The 18,775-nt window shown below is 37.3% G+C and overlaps 2 long non-coding RNA genes across 2 annotated transcripts in view; one reads left to right on the top strand and one right to left on the bottom strand.

The window, feature by feature from the left end:
- The window catches only part of LOC139761237 (uncharacterized), a 581,791-nt gene that overhangs the window by 388,534 nt on the left and 174,482 nt on the right, over window positions 1–18,775 (top strand). The gene's annotated exons all lie outside the window — the stretch shown is intronic.
- On the bottom strand, window positions 8,735–17,046 carry LOC139761231 (uncharacterized). Its single transcript, XR_011715481.1, has 2 exons — window positions 16,341–17,046; window positions 8,735–8,988 (listed from the first exon to the last, which is right to left on the bottom strand). It is a non-coding gene; the product is annotated as an uncharacterized lncRNA (long non-coding RNA).

The following is an 18,775-nucleotide window of genomic DNA, read 5'->3' as shown; positions in this document are numbered from 1 at the left end:
CTCAAGGGTAAAGAGGAAGAGTGGTTTGGGAATGTCTTGGGAATAAAGTCAGGGGTTAGTGAGAGGACAAAAGCAAGGGAAGGAGTAGCACTACTCCTGAAACAGGAGTTGTGGGAGTATGTGATAGAGTGTAAGAAAGTAAATTCTAGATTAATATGGGTAAAACTGAATGTTGATGGAGAGAGATGGGTGATTATTGGTGCATATGTACCAGGGCATGAGAAGAAAGATCATGAGAGGCAAGTGTATTGGGAGCAGCTGAATGAGTGTGTTAGTGGTTTTGATGCACGAGACCGGGTTATAGTGATGGGTGATTTGAATGGAAATGTGAGTAATGTGGCAGTTGAGGGAATAATTGGTATACATTGGTGTTCAGTGTTGTAAATGGAAATGGTGAAGATCTTGTAGATTTATGTGCTGAAAAAGGACTGGTGATTAGGAATACCTGGTTTAAAAAGCGAGATATACATAATTATACGTATGTAAGTAGGATAGATGGCCAGAGAGCGTTGGATTACGTGTTAATTGATAGGAGCGCGAAAGATTGACTTTTGGATGTTAATATGCTGAGAGGTGCAACTGGAGGGATGTCTGATCATTATCTTGTGGAGGCGAAAGTGAAGATTTCTAGGGGTTTTCAGAGAAGAAGAGAGAATGTTGGGGTGAAGAGAGTGGTGAGGGTAAGTGAGCTTGGAAAAGAGACTTATGTGATGAAGTAACAGGAGAGACTGAGCAGAGAATGGAAAAAGGTGAGAACAAAGGAGGTAAGGGGAGTGGGGGAGGAATGGAATGTATTTAAGAAAGCAGTGATGGCTTGCGCAAAAGATGCTTGTGGCATGAGAAGCGTGGGAGGTGGGATGATTAGATAGGGTAGTGAGTGGTGGGATGAAGAAGTAAGTTTATTAGTGAAGGAGAAAAGAGAGGCATTTGGACGACTTTTGCAGGGAAAAATGCAAATGAGTTGGATATGTATAAAAGAAAGAGGCAAGAGGTCAGGTGAAAGGAGCAAGAGGTGAAAAAGAGGGCAAATGAGAGTTGGGGTGAGAGTATCCTTAAATTTTAGGGAAAATAAAACGATGTTTTGGAAGGAGGTAAATAAAGTGCGTAAGACAAGGGAGCAAATGGGAACTTCAGTGATGGGGGCAAATGGGTAGGTGATAACAAATAGTGGTGATGTGAGAAGGAGATGGAGGGAGTATTTTGAAGGTTTCTTGAATGTGTTTGATGATAGAGTGGCAGATATAAGGTGTTTTGGTCGAGGTGGTGTGCAACGTGAGAGGGTTAGGGAAAATGATTTGGTACTCAGAGAAGAGGTAGTAAAAGCTTTGCGGAAGATGAAAGCCTGCAAGGCAGCAGGTTTGGATTGTATTGCAGTGGAATTTATCAAAAAAGGGGTTGACTGTATTGTTGACTTGCTGGTAAGGTTATTTAATGTATGTATGATTCATGGTGAGATGCCTGAGGATTGGCTGAATGTTTGCATAGTGCCATTGTACAAAGGCAAAGGGGATAAGAGTGAGTGCTCATATTACCGAGGTATAAGTTTGTTGAGTATTCCTGGTAAATTATATGGGAGGATATTGATTGAGAGGGTGAAGGTATGTACAGAGCATCAGATTGGGGAAGAGCAGTGTGGTTTCAGAATTGGTAGAGGATGTGTGGATCAGGAGTTTGCTTTGAAGAATGTATGTGAGAAATACTTAGAAAAGCGAATGGATGTGTATGTAGCATTTATGGATCTGGAGAAGGCATATGATAGAGTTGATAGAGATGCTCTGTGGAAGGTATTAAGAATATACGGTGTGTGAGGCAAGTTGTTAGAAGCAGTGAAAGTTCTTATCGAGGATGTAAGGCATGTGTACGTGTAGGAAGAGAAGAAAGTGATTGGTTCTCAGTGAATGTAGGTTTGCGGCAGGGGTGTGTGATGTCTCCATGGTTGTTTAATTTGTTTATGGATGGGGTTTTTAGGGAGGTGAATGCAAGAGTTTTGGAAAGGGGGGCAAGTATGAAGTCTGTTGTGGATGAGAGCTTGGGAAGTGAGTCAGTTGTTGTTCGCTGATGATACAGCGCTGGTGGCTGATTCCTGTGAGAAACTGCAGAAGCTGGTGACTGAGTTTGGTAAAGTGTGTGAAAGAAGAAAGTTAAGAGTAAATGTGAATAAGAGCAAGGTTATTAGGTACAGTAGGGTTGAGGGTCAAGTCAATTGGGAGGTAAGTTTGAATGGAGAAAAACTGGAGGAAGTAAAGTGTTTTAGATATCTGGGAGTGGATCTGGCAGCGGATGGAACCATGGAAGCGGAAGTGAATCATAGGGTGGGGGAGGGGGCGAAAATTCTGGGAGCCTTGAAGAATGTTTGGAAGTCGAGAACATTATCTCGGAAAGCAAAAATGGGTATGTTTGAAAGAATAGTGGTTCCAACAATGTTGTATGGTTGCGAGGCGTGGGCTATGGATAGAGTTGTGCGCAGGAGGGTGGATGTGCTGGAAATGAGATGTTTGAGGACAATATGTGGTGTGAGGTGGTTTGATCGAGTAAGTAATGTAAGGGTAAGATAAATGTGTGGAAATAAAAAGAGCGTGGTTGAGAGAGCAGAAGAGGGTGTTTTGAAATGGTTTGGACACGTGAGAGAATGAATGAGGAACGATTGACCAAGAGGATATATATGTCGGAGGTGGAGGGAACGAGGAGAAGTGGGAGACCAAATTGGAGGTGGAAAGATGGAGTGAAAAAGATTTTGAGTGATCGGGGCCTGAACATGCAGGAGGGTGAAAGGCGGTCAAGGAATAGAGTGAATTGGATCGATGTGGTATACCGGGGTTTACCTGCTGTCAGTGGATTGAATCAGGGCATGTGAAGCGTCTGGGGTAAATCATGGAAAGTTGTGTGGGGCCTGGATGTGGAAAGGGAGCTGTGGTTTCGGGCATTATTGCATGACAGCCAGAGACTGAGTGTGAACGAATGGGCCCTTTGTAGTCTTTTCCTAGCCCTACCTCGCACACATGAGGGGGGAGGGGGATGGTATTCCATGTGTGGCGAGGTGGCGATGAGAATGAATAAAGGCAGACAGTGTGAATTGTGTGCATGGGTATATATGTATGTGTCTGTGTGTGTATATATATGTGTACATTGAGATGTATAGGTATGTATATTTGCGTGTGTGGACGTGTGTGTATATAAATGTGTATGGGGGTGGGTTGGGCCATTCCTTTCGTCTGTTTCCTTGCGCTACCTCGCAAACGCGGGAGACAGCGACAAAGCAAAATAAATAGAATATATATATATATATATATATATATATATATATATATATATATATATATATATTTATATATATATATATATATATATATATATATATATATATATATATATATATATATATATATATATATATATATATATATATATATATATATATATATATATATATATATATATATATATATATATATATATATATATATATATATATATATATTTATATATATATTTATTATTTATATTTTTTATTTTATTATACTTCGTCGCTGTCTCCCGCGTTTGCAAGGTAGCGCAAGGAAACAGACGAAAGAAATGGCCCAACCCCCCCCCATACACATGTATATACATATGTCCACACACGCAAATATACATACCTACACAGCTTTCCATGGTTTACCCCAGACGCTTCACATGCCTTGATTCAATCCACTGACAGCACGTCAACCCTGGTATACCACATCGCTCCAATTCACTCTATTCCTTGCCCTCCTTTCACCCTCCTGCATGTTCAGGCCCCGATCACACAAAATCTTTTTCACTCCATCTTTCCACCTCCAATTTGGTCTCCCTCTTCTCCTCGTTCCCTCCACCTCCGACACATATATCCTCTTGGTCAATCTTTCCTCACTCATTCTCTCCATGTGCCCAAACCACTTCAAAACACCCTCTTCTGCTCTCTCAACCACGCTCTTTTTATTTCCACACATCTCTCTTACCCTTACGTTACTCACTCGATCAAACCACCTCACACCACACATTGTCCTCAAACATCTCATTTCCAGCACATCCATCCTCCTGCGCACAACTCTATCCATAGCCCACGCCTCGCAACCATACAACATTGTTGGAACCACTATTCCTTCAAACATACCCATTTTTGCTTTCCGAGATAATGTTCTCGACTTCCACACATTCTTCTAGGCCCCCAGAATTTTTGCCCCCTCCCCCACCCTATGATCCACTTCCGCTTCCATGGTTCCATCCGCTGCCAGATCCACTCCCAGATATCTAAAACACTTCACTTCCTCCAGTTTTTCTCCATTCAAACTCACCTCCCAATTGACTTGACCCTCAACCCTACTGTACCTAATAACCTTGCTCTTATTCACATTTACTCTTAACTTTCTTCTTCCACACACTTTACCAAACTCAGTCACCAGCTTCTGCAGTTTCTCACATGAATCAGCCACCAGCGCTGTATCATCAGCGAACAACAACTGACTCACTTCCCAAGCTCTCTCATCCCCAACAGACTTCATACTTGCCCCTCTTTCCAGGACTCTTGCATTTACCTCCCTAACAACCCCATCCATAAACAAATTAAACAACCATGGAGACATCACACACCCCTGCCGCAAACCTACATTCACTGAGAACCAATCACTTTCCTCTCTTCCTACACGTACACATGCCTTACATCCTCGATAAAAACTTTTCACTGCTTCTAACAACTTTCCTCCCACACCATATATTCTTAATACCTTCCACAGAGCATCTCTATCAACTCTATCATATGCCTTCTCCAGATCCATAAATGCTACATACAAATCCATTTGCTTTTTTAAGTATTTCTCACATACATTCTTCAAAGCAAACACCTGATCCACACATCCTCTACCACTTCTGAAACCACACTGCTCTTCCCCAATCTGATGCTCTGTACATGCCTTCACCCTCTCAATCAATACCCTCCCATATAATTTACCAGGAATAATCAACAAACTTATACCTCTGTAATTTGAGCACTCACTCTTATCCCCTTTGCCTTTGTACAATGGCACTATGCACGCATTCCGCCAATCCTCAGGCACCTCACCATGAATCATACATACATTAAATAACCTTACCAACCAGTCAACAATACAGTCACCCCCTTTTTTAATAAATTCCACTGCAGTACCATATATTTATATATATATATATATATATATATATATATATATATATATATATATATATATATATATATATATTTATATTCATTATAAATATATATATATATATATATATATATATATATATATATATATATATATATATATATATATATATATATATATATATATATATACATATGTTTTTTCTTTTTCTTTTAAACTATTCGCCATTTCCCGCGTTAGCGAGGTAGCGTTAAGAACAGAGGACTGGGCCTTTTTAGAATATCCTCACCTGGCCCCCTCTGTTCCTTCTTTTGGAAAATGAAAAAAAAACGAGAGGGGAGGATTTCCAGCCCCCCGCTCCCTATATATATATATATATATATATATATATATATATATATATATATATATATATATATATATATATATATATAATCATTAAGGAATTATTGGATTCCACTTGCCAGTGCTTACACCACATGCTAGGAGACATCTTTGGTGGGCCTGCATCATTGCCAAAGGAGGGAAAGGAATAATCTTGCTTAGCACCTTTTTGCTCCAAAGGAATAAATAATTTTCCTGCTGTAGCATAAACCTTCTGGAGCCTGATAATAATAATAATATTAATAATAATAATAATAATAATAATAATGATAAATAATAATAATAATAATAGCAATAAAAATAATAGTAGTCATTATTACTCTTACATCATTATCATAATCATTATTATCAATTATCACAACCTCGGGACCCCTTTCATGGTGCTACTTCTGTATAAAGGCTGCAATCAATACTATACAAGATGGTCTCATTAAAAGTGATACGGTCCTTTAGGAGAATGTACTTTTTTCTTCTGCTGACAATGATGCAGCCTTATCAAAGATGACTTCCTGCTTGAACTGTAAACACATACAAGGAGAATTCAGTAACAATGTGTGTATGTGTGGTATATAAATATATTCTCATATATCATCATATAACCTTATGACTCCCTATCAAGGAGCTTCTGCAGCACTTGAGCTGTACTACATATTTATTTATATATATATATATATATATATATATATATATATATATATATATATATATATATATATATATATATATATATATATATATATATGTGTGTATACGTTGAGATATATAGAATGTATATATGCATGTGTGGACATGTATGTATATACATATGTGTGTGTTGCATGAGAAAAAGAGGATATAGGATTAGGATTGAATGTCGGCAACTTATATGTGGTTGAGGTGAGGGGAAAAAAATAGAGTGCTGGTTCACTGCGCCCTCGCCACTATCCTGATTGAAACTCAGGCAGCAGTATCTTCCTTGACAGTGATTGTCTGCTACACACTATTACTATAGAATAGCAGCAGTAGGTGCCACAATTTCTCCTGAATCATCCGCGTTTGTGGAGGTCTTGGATCCCCCAAGTGTGCTGTTTCCTGTATTCTCCAGGGGTGTGGGTATGTTGCATCCTTGCGGGGCGAAGGTCCTAGAATCTCTAGGTGTGCACGGTGTCTGGATCATCTCTTGTCTGCTGGTCCTAGATCCTCCAGGCAATGGGAAACTGGGACTCTCTATATTCATTCTTTTTTGTTTTATCTAGGTGAAAATGCACTTGACATGGTGATGATTGGCTAAATGCAACATGTTCGAATAACATTGTTGTATTGCAAATTATTACCGGACACTGTTACTCGAGACTTATATACTAACTCATAGTTCTCTCTCAGATGTATGTTTTGTCAGTTGATTAAGCTAACGAATAAAGAGTATATGAAGTAATATTTTGGAAAGTATAAATTAACTAACCTCAATCACCCAACGATATAAGCTTGTTTTCTGATATACGCTTCTTTATTTGTAACTTTTCGCCTATTTCAAAGTAAATTAGGACAAATTACAGTAAACATAATAAGAAGAATGAAATTATCAACTTTTTTACAAGAGCAGAATCTACTCAAAACATGGAATCAATGAAACTCTTTACGTGAAACGTTCCAGAGTGGTAAAAAGAACAGCCACTGTCACTTGGCGGGAACACACTTCCAGCTGATTCTCATCCCAGCATGTTTTCGTAATAGATTTGTTCCCCTTATCCCTTTTAGTTGATGATGGCCATTCGTTTTATGTCTCTCTAATATTTTGCTTGATGTTTTTTCCAGTATTTCCATTCGTCAAATATTTGATCTATCTTGTCTACTTGATTTTGTTTATGATGGTTGCAGATCTCGAGCAGTTCAACTTTTGTAACAGAAGAATCATCAGTTTTAGTTTCCTCTAACCACTGAATTAATTAGTACTTTGTGTAGCCGATTGTTGGAACTTTGTTTGATAATTTGGAATGATATGGAGCATTAGCCATAATAATGACTGGAATGTGTTTCCTTCAGGTGATTGTGGCTGTTTGTTTTTTTCCTCCTCGTAACGTTTCACAAGCAGTGAGTTTCATTCATTCTATGTTTTGAGTAGATTCTGGTCTTCAATCTTTTTTGATGATTACATGTTTCTTCATATGTTTAGTGCAGTTTTCCCAACTCTTGTTAGAATATATGAAAATTTACAAATGAAGCAGCGGGCATCCGAGAACAAGCTTAGATCGTTGACTTGGACGGCTTTTATTATCTAATCTAGACTTACCAAGACAACACTTCATAATCTACTTATTCGTTAGCATTATTAATTGATATATCATGTAGATGAGGGAGAAATTTTAGTGAGTAGATAAGTTTCTATTCACATTATCTGATAATCATTTGAAATACAATGTTATTCGGACATGTTTCATATAGCCAATGTTCACCAACGTGTCAAGTGCATCTTCGTCTAGCAAAAAGGTGTTGTAGGGGTTCTGGGTCCTACAGGCGCGAGGAGGCATGTATCCTGGACCTTTTATGTCTTTATGTGATCCTGATCCTCCAGATGTGTTGGGTTCTTTATCCTCCATGTTTGGGAGGTTCTGGAGCCTTCACGTGTGCGGGATGCATGGACACTTCTAGTATATGGAGGCCCTAGAACCCCGAGATGTGGTGGGATCCTGGATCTCCAGGCTTGAATGGGTCTTAGATTATGTGTCTATGTGGGTCCTACATCTTCCAGGTGTGGAGATCATCAACCCTACAGGTGTTTGGAAGCCCATGATCCTCCAGGTGTGTACGGGTTCAATATCAACTACTTATGTGTTCTTTAATCATCCAGATCTTTGGGTTTACTTTATCATATAGGTGTGTGGAAGCTCTGGTTTCTCCAAGTGCATTAGGATTCCAAATTATCCATGTGTGTTAGATGGTATATCCTGAAGGCGTTTGGAATTCTTGATACTGCATGTGAGAGGGTTCAGGATCTCCAAGGTGTGTGGGGGCCCTAGATTCTACACCTGTTTCTTTAAGGTGTGTGTGGGAGCATTGGATTATCCAGATATGTGGAAGCCTGAATTCTCCAGGTGTATGGAAACCCTGAATTCTCCAGGTGTGGGGGGATTCTTTGTCCTAGAGGTGTGTAGGATACCTGGATAATCCAGATGTTAGATACTCATGATCGTATTTTCTTCTCGCAGGTCAAAGATAATAAACAACTGAGACATTTTTTATGGATTTTATTATTTTGTTTGACCTCTTCAGTTGCTCAGGATGTCAGGCTGCAACTCCTACAAGCCGACCCCATAAGAAATTCAACAGATTGTTCCCGACGTCAGTCAGGAAGTCCTGTATGTTGACCATGGTGGTCAGCTGGTCAGGTTAGGCCAGATACCCTTCAGCAGATGAGACGATGAAACCTGTTTCCTCAAACGTCAGTAGCACATTAGGCTGGTCGTCTCCATCCCTCTCAAAAAGTCTGTAGGACATATCTTGGTTAATCAGATATCTACTGTTTCAGTTACGTTCATTACTAAGGGCTGCTGACAAGTAATATATTTAGAGATTGTCGACACGTACAGTGATAAGAAAAGAAACTCTTAACATCTGTCCTGTTCAGGGATTGTTGATATGTGTCATGTTCATAGAATGTTGTCGTATACCATGTTAAAAGACTGTACATATGTATCATTTTTAGGGAATTGTTGACTTGTGTCATGTTCACAGATTGTTGCCATATATTATGGTAAAGGACCCGAGACATGTGTTATGTTCAGAGACTGTTGAGATTTGTTATGTTCAGACACTGTTGACATGTATCATGCTTTGAGATTGTTGACATATATCATTTAAGACACTGTTGACACTTGTCAGGTTCGGACAATGTTGACAGTTGTCATGTTCGGACATTGTTGACATGTACAGAAATACCTGCGCGCCAGTGACCCTTTTAAGAAACAAAACATTCAATAAAAGTAGATTACCTTAGTACTTCTTATTACACACGCACACACACATACAAACATACATATCGTTTTTATATACATTTTTAATGACAAGAGTAGTGATAGACAAATGATAATATATGATGATAATAATGATAATAGCAATATCAAAAATAATAATAATAATAATAATAATAATAATAATAATAATAATAATAATAATAATAATAATAATAATAATAATTATAATAATAATAATAATAATAATAATAATAATAATAATAATAATAATAATAATAATAATAATAATCATAATAATTATAATAATAATAATAATAATAATAATAATAATAATGATAATAATAATAATAATAACAATAATAATAATAATAATAATAATAATAATAATAATAATAATAATAATAATCCCTGGGGATAGGGGATTAAGAATACTTCCTACGTATTCCCTGCGTGTCGTAGAAGGCGACTAAAAGGGGAGGGAGCGGGGGGCTGGAAATCCTCCCCTCTCGTTTTTTTTTTTTTTTAATTTCCAAAAGAAGGAACAGAGGGGGCCAGGTGAGGATATTCCAAAAAAGGTCCAGTCCTCTGTTCTTAACGCTACCTCGCTAACGCGGGAAATGACGAATAGTTTAAAAGAAAGAAAAAAGAATAATAATAATAATAATAATAATGATAATAATGATAACAGTTATAGTAATAAAAACAATAATGATAATAATATTAATAATAATAATAAAAATAATAATAATAATAATAGCAATAATGATAATAATAATAATAGAAATGATAATCATATTGATAATAATAGTAATGATAATAATAATGATAATAATAATAATAATAATGATAATAATAATAATAATAATAATAATAATAATAATAATAATAATAATAATAATAATAATAGTAATAATGATAATAATAATAATTATAATAATAATAATAATAATAATAATAATAATAATAATGAAAATTATAACAATAATCACAGTAACAATAATAATGACAATAATAATAATAATGATAATGATAATGATATTGATAATAATAATATCACAAATGATAATAATAGAATTGATAATAATAAAATAATAATATTAACGATAATGATGATGATAATAACAATAATTATAATTGTAATGATCATTATAATAGCAATTATAATAATGATACTAATGATAATAATAATAATAATGATAATAATAATAATAATAATAATAATAATAATAATAATAATAATAATAATAATAATAATAATAATATCCCTGGGATAGGGGAGAAAGAGAACTTCCCACGTAGTCCCTGCGTGTCGTAGAAGGCGACTAAAAGGGGAGGGAGCGGGGGGCTGGAAATCCTCCCCTCTCGTTTTTTTTTTTTTTTTAATTTCCAAAAGAAGGAACAGAGGGGGCCAGGTGAGGATATTCCAAAAAAGGTCCAGTCCTCTGTTCTTAACGCTACCTCGCTAACGCGGGAAATGGCGAATAGTTTAAAAGAAAGAAAAAAGAATAATAATAATAATAATAATAATAATGATAATAATGATAACAGTTATAGTAATAAAAACAATAATGATAATAATATTAATAATAATAATAAAAATAATAATAATAATAATAACAATAATGATAATAATAATAATAGAAATGATAATCATTTTTTTTTTTTTATACTTTGTCGCTGTCTCCCGCGTTTGCGAGGTAGCGCAAGGAAACAGACGAAAGAAATGGCGCAACCCCCCCCATACACATGTACATACACACGTCCACACACGCAAATATACATACCTACACAGCTTTCCATGGTTTACCCCGGACGCTTCACATGCCTTGATTCAATCCACTGACAGCACGTCAACCCCTGTATACCACATCGCTCCAATTCACTCTATTCCTTGCCCTCCTTTCACCCTCCTGCATGTTCAGGCCCCGATCACACAAAATCCTTTTCACTCCATCTTTCCACCTCCAATTTGGTCTCCCTCTTCTCCTCGTTCCCTCCACCTCCGACACATATATCCTCTTGGTCAATCTTTCCTCACTCATTCTCTCCATGTGCCCAAACCATTTCAAAACACCCTCTTCTGCTCTCTCAACCACGCTCTTTTTATTTCCACACATCTCTCTTACCCTTACGTTACTCACTCGATCAAACCACCTCACACCACACATTGTCCTCAAACATCTCATTTCCAGCACATCCATCCTCCTGCGCACAACTCTATCCATAGCCCACGCCTCGCAACCATACAACATTGTTGGAACTACTATTCCTTCAAACATACCCATTTTTTGCTTTCCGGGATAATGTTCTCGACTTCCACACATTTTTCAAGGCTCCCAAAATTTTCGCCCCCTCCCCCACCCTATGATCCACTTCCGCTTCCATGGTTCCATCCGCTGACAGATCCACTCCCAGATATCTAAAACACTTCACTTCCTCCAGTTTTTCTCCATTCGAACTCACCTCCCAATTGTCTTGACCCTCAACCCTACTGTACCTAATAACCTTGCTCTTATTCACATTTACTCTTAACTTTCTTCTTCCACACACTTTACCAAACTCCGTCACCAGCTTCTGCAGTTTCTCACATGAATCCGCCACCAGCGCTGTATCATCAGCGAACAACAACTGACTCACTTCCCAAGCTCTCTCATCCCCAACAGACTTCATACTTGCCCCTCTTTCCAAGACTCTTGCATTTACCTCCCTAACAACCCCATCCATAAACAAATTAAACAACCATGGAGACATCACACACCCCTGCCGCAAACCTACATTCACTGAGAACCAATGACTTTCCTCTCTTCCTACACGTACACATGCCTTACATCCTCGATAAAAACTTTTCACTGCTTCTAACAACTTGCCTCCCACACCATATATTCTTAATACCTTCCACAGAGCATCTCTATCAACTCTATCATATGCCTTCTCCAGATCCATAAATGCTACATACAAATCCATTTGCTTTTCTAAGTATTTCTCGCATACATTCTTCAAAGCAAACACCTGATCCACACATCCTCTACCACTTCTGAAACCACACTGCTCTTCCCCAATCTGATGCTCTGTACATGCCTTCACCCTCTCAATCAATACTCTCCCATATAATTTACCAGGAATACTCAACAAACTTATACCTCTGTAATTTGAGCACTCACTCTTATCCCCTTTGCCTTTGTACAATGGCACTATGCACGCATTCCGCCAATCCTCAGGCACCTCACCATGAGTCATACATACATTAAATAACCTTACCAACCAGTCAACAATACAGTCACCCCCTTTTTTAATAAATTCCACTGCAATACCATCCAAACCTGCTGCCTTGCCGGCTTTCATCTTCCGCAAAGCTTTTACTACCTCCTCTCTGTTTACCAAATCATTTTCCCTAACCCTCTCACTTTGCACACCACCTCGACCCAAACACCCTATATCTGCCACTCTGTCATCAGACACATTCAACAAACCTTCAAAATACTCATTCCATCTCCTTCTCACATCACCACTACTTGTTATCACCTCCCCATTTACGCCCTTCACTGAAGTTCCCATTTGCTCCCTTGTCTTACGCACCCTATTTACCTCCTTCCAGAACATCTTTTTATTCTCCCTAAAATTTACTGATAGTCTCTCACCCCAACTCTCATTTGCCCTTTTTTTCACCTCTTGCACCTTTCTCTTGACCTCCTGTCTCTTTCTTTTATACTTCTCCCACTCAATTGCATTTTTTCCTTGCAAAAATCGTCCAAATGCCTCTCTCTTCTCTTTCACTAATACTCTTACTTCTTCATCCCACCACTCACTATCCTTTCTAAACAGCCCACCTCCCACTCTTCTCATGCCACAAGCATCTTTTGCGCAATCCATCACTGATTCCCTAAATACATTCCATTCCTCCCCAACTCCCCTTACTTCCATTGTTCTCACCTTTTTCCATTCTGTACACAGTCTCTCCTGATACTTCTTCACACAGGTCTCCTTCCCAAGCTCACTTACTCTCACCACCTTCTTCACCCCAACATTCACTCTTCTTTTCTGAAAACCCATACTAATCTTCACCTTAGCCTCCACAAGATAATGATCAGACATCCCTCCAGTTGCACCTCTCAGCACATTGACATCCAAAAGTCTCTCTTTCGCACGCCTGTCAATTAACACGTAATCCAATAACGCTCTCTGGCCATCTCTCCTACTTACATAAGTATACTTATGTATATCTCGCTTTTTAAACCAGGTATTCCCAATCATCAGTCCTTTTTCAGCACATAAATCTACAAGCTCTTCACCATTTCCATTTACAACACTGAACACCCCATGCATACCAATTATTCCCTCAACTGCCACATTACTCACCTTTGCATTCAAATCACCCATCACTATAACCCGGTCTCGTGCATCAAAACCGCTAACACACTCATTTAGCTGCTCCCAAAACACTTGCCTCTCATGATCTTTCTTCTCATGCCCAGGTGCATATGCACCAATAATCACCCACCTCTCTCCATCAACTTTCAATTTTACCCATATTAATCGAGAATTTACTTTCTTACATTCTATCACATACTCCCACAACTCCTGTTTCAGGAGTATTGCTACTCCTTCCCTTGCTCTTGTCCTCTCACTAACCCCTGACTTCACTCCCCAGACATTTCCAAACCACTTTTCCCCTTTACCCTTGAGCTTCGTTTCACTCAGAGCCAAAACATCCAGGTTCCTTTCCTCAAACATACTACCTATCTCTCCTTTTTTCACATATTGGTTACATCCACACACATTTAGGCACCCCACTCTGAGCCTTCGAGGAGGATGAGCACTCCCCGCGTGACTCCTTCTTCTGTTTCCCATTTTAGAAAGTTAATACAAGGAGGGGAGGATTTCTGGCCCCCCGCTCCCGTCCCCTCTAGTCGCTTTCTACGACACGCGAGGAATACGTGGGAAGTATTCTTTCACCCCTATCCCCAGGGATAATATACATATATATATACACACACACACACACACACACACACACACACACACACACACACACACACACACACACACACACACACACACACACACACACATATACATATGAAAAATGTAAGAAACAATTTAGAAAACAAACTTTTAGCTTGAAATGAATGAAAAAATGAACGTCACATAATGGTTCAACCTCTGGCTATGGAAAAGGAAATGTACAATTTATTCACACAAACGTCAATAGCAGTTCTCATCAATTTCACCACTGAATCAATAAGCTTCAATGTCTAAGCTACATTTTTCTCCAACTTCACTATTATCTTGTCAAAACACCATGCATGAAATCTATCACTCCAGTAACACAACTATAAACATTTACTTCCCCTTTAAAAAGTTCTGGGGAATAATAATAATAATAATAATAATGATAATAATAATAATAACGCGGGAAATGGCGAATAGTTTAAAAGAAAGAAAAAATAATAATAATAATAATAATAATAATAATGATAATAATGATAACAGTTATAGTAATAAAAACAATAATGATAATAATATTAATAATAATAATAAAAATAATAATAATAATAATAACAATAATGATAATAATAATAATAGAAATGATAATCATATTGATAATAATAGTAATGATAATAATAATGATAATAATAATAATAATAATGATAATAATAATAATAATAATAATAATAATAATAATAATAATAATAATAATAATGATAATAATAATAATTATAATAATAATAATAATAATAATAATAATAATAATAATGAAAATTATAACAATAATCACAGTAACAATAATAATGACAATAATAATAATAATGATAATGATAATGATATTGATAATAATAATATCACAAATGATAATAATAGAATTGATAATAATAAAATAATAATATTAACGATAATGATGATGATAATAACAATAATTATAATTGTAATGATAATTATAATAGCAATGATAATAATGATAATAATGATAATAGTAATGATAATGATAATAATAATAATAATAATAATAATAATAATAATAATAATAATAATAATAATAATAATAATAATAAACATAATAATAATATCCCTGGGGATAGGGGAGAAAGAGTACTTCCCACGTAGTCCCTGCGTGTCGTAGAAGGCGACTAAAAGGGGAGGGAGCGGGGGGCTGGAAATCCTCCCCTCTTGTTTTTTTTTTAATTTTCCGAAAGAAGGAACAGAGAAGGGGGCCAGGTGAGGATATTCCCTCAGAGGCCCAGTCCTCTGTTCTTAACATTACCTTGCTAATGTTTGAAAGTTTGAAAGAAGAAGAAAAGAATAGTAATAATAATAATGACAATAATGATAACAATAATGATAGTAATAATCAGGATAATCGTGACAAGTATACTAATAATGATTAATAATCATCATCCCTGTAGAGTGGGGAGAAAGTAAACTGCCCAAGTATTCCCTGCGTGTCGTAGAAGGCAACCAGGAAGAGCGGAAGCGTGTGGCTGGAAATCCTTCCGCTCTGTATTACTTTCCAAAAGAAGGAACATAGCAAGGAGCCTAGTGAGGAAGTTTCCCTCTAAGGCTCTGTCATCGGTTCTTGACGTTACCTCGCTCACGCGGGCATTAAGACAAACATGTATAGGAAAAATATTAGCTAAAAGTGCGTCACAATATGTGTAAGCACGTCTATTTCCAGGCAAAACTACTTTCTAATTATGTCCCCAGCTGGATACCTACAAGTATTTGATTATGTTTGGAACTCTTTACTTTTTTTATCCTTTATACTTGGGGAGAGAGACAGGCTTAATGATAGATATCTATGTTTTGTATTATGACCTGTTCAAGGATTTCTCACCTTTACTAAATCAGAGAAATGAGAAAGTTAACTTACCTGAATTGAAGGTCAGAATATGTCGTATTATCATCAAGTCTCAATGTTCGTTGAGGTGCGGTGAAGTTGTCTTCAATCTCAGTGAAGCTGTTGTTGTCTAATAGCCACTGTACTCTAAGATGTGCATACTCGTCCTTTGACACCTAAAATACATGCTCTTGTTACTCTCTTGACTTGAATCATTTATACAATTAGAATCAACCTTCCTGTAATTTTGCTTTCTTCTGTACAATTACCTAAATTGTTTCCTTGTGTCCATTAGTTCAAACCAACTACAAAATGACTCATTACATTGCATATTGTCTCCATCTTAGCAAATATATGTCACGGGATACGTGTGTTGCTGTAGGAATACTCATAGAGTCATATAACTTAACTTTGTGTGTCAACCTGATTGGTAATAATGCATTACACCTCACTCTTCCACTTATAAACACATTGTCCCAGACACTTTCTCTATCTAAGGACCATGTCCTGGATACTTCTGCTTTCTGAATACTATATCCCATAATCTACTACTTTCTAAAGATATTGTCACAGACACTTTTACGTTCCCAAGAACTTGTCCCAGACATTCCACTTTCTAAAATCCTTGTCCATGATACTTCATTCAACACACCCTATTCCACACGCCTCTACGTTTTTCACCAATTACCAAGAAGAAAAAAAATCCACTTTCTAAAGACTTTACAAGAAACACCTTTATTTTTACTGACCTCACCCCAAACACCTTCTAAGTTCTAAGAACCTTCTACCAAACGTTCACTTTCTCGAGACATTTTCTTAAACATTTCTACTTTCTAAAGAATTTATCCCAGACACTTTTTCTTTCCAAAGACCTTGTCTTAAACACTCCCACTTTGTACAAAACTCATTCTGAACATATCTCTTCTCGGTAAAACTTATGTCAAGCAGTCCTAGAGTCTACAGACTTCAGCTCAAAATTTTAGATGCACCACGTTTCTTTGCTTTAAAACTTTAAAATATGTAAGAAAATAAGTAAGCATGGAAAAAAAAAATGTATATATATATATATATATATATATATATATATATATATATATATATATATATATATATATATATATATATATATATATATATATATATCAGATTGGGGAAGAGCAGTGCGGTTTCAGAAGTGGTAGAGGATGTGTGGATCAGGTGTTTGCTTTGAAGAATGTATGTGAGAAATACTTAGAAAAGCAAATGGATTTGTATGTAGCATTTATGGATCTGGAGAAGGCATATGATAGAGTTGATAGAGATGCTCTGTGGAAGGTATTAAGAATATATGGTGTGGGAGGCAAGTTGTTAGAAGCAGTGAAAAGTTTTTATCGAGGATGTAAGGCATGTGTACGTGTAGGAAGAGAGGAAAGTGATTGGTTCTCAGTGAATGTAGGTTTGCGGCAGGGGTGTGTGATGTCTCCATGGTTGTTTAATTTGTTTATGGATGGGGTTGTTAGGGAGGTAAATGCAAGAGTCCTGGAAAGAGGGGCAAGTATGAAGTCTGTTGGGGATGAGAGAGCTTGGGAAGTGAGTCAGTTGTTGTTCGCTGATGATACAGCGCTGGTGGCTGATTCATGTGAGAAACTGCAGAAGCTGGTGACTGAGTTTGGTAAAGTGTGTGGAAGAAGAAAGTTAAGAGTAAATGTGAATAAGAGCAAGGTTATTAGGTACAGTAGGGGTGAGGGTCAAGTCAATTGGGAGGTGAGTTTGAATGGAGAAAAACTGGAGGAAGTGAAGTGTTTTAGATATCTGGGAGTGGATCTGTCAGCGGATGGAACCATGGAAGCGGAAGTGGATCATAGGGTGGGGGAGGGGGCGAAAATTTTGGGAGCCTTGAAAAATGTGTGGAAGTCGAGAACATTATCTCGGAAAGCAAAAATGGGTATGTTTGAAGGAATAGTGGTTCCAACAATGTTGTATGGTTGCGAGGCGTGGGCTATGGATAGAGATGTGCGCAGGAGGATGGATGTGCTGGAAATGAGATGTTTGAGGACAATATGTGGTGTGAGGTGGTTTGATCGAGTAAGTAACGTAAGGGTAAGAGAGATGTGTGGAAATAAAAAGAGCGTGGTTGAGAGAGCAGAAGAGGGTGTTTTGAAATGGTTTGGGCACATGGAGAGAATGAGTGTGGAAAGATTGACCAAGAGGATATATGTGTCGGAGGTGGAGGGAACGAGGAGAAGAGGGAGACCAAATTGGAGGTGGAAAGATGGAGTGAAAAAGATTTTGTGTGATCGGGGCCTGAACATGCAGGAGGGTGAAAGGAGGGCAAGGAATAGAGTGAATTGGAGCGATGTGGTATACAGGGGTTGACGTGCTGTCAGTGGATTGAATCAAGGCATGTGAAGCGTCTGGGGTAAACCATGGAAAGCTGTGTAGGTATGTATATTTGCGTGTGTGGACGTATGTACATGTGTATGGGGGGG

Source organism: Panulirus ornatus, chromosome 39 (assembly GCF_036320965.1).
Source record: "Panulirus ornatus isolate Po-2019 chromosome 39, ASM3632096v1, whole genome shotgun sequence".
NCBI classification, from domain to species: Eukaryota; Metazoa; Arthropoda; class Malacostraca; order Decapoda; family Palinuridae; genus Panulirus; species Panulirus ornatus.
The sequence above is the reverse complement of the archived record's forward strand: the minus strand, read 5'-3'. Positions and strand labels throughout refer to the sequence as shown.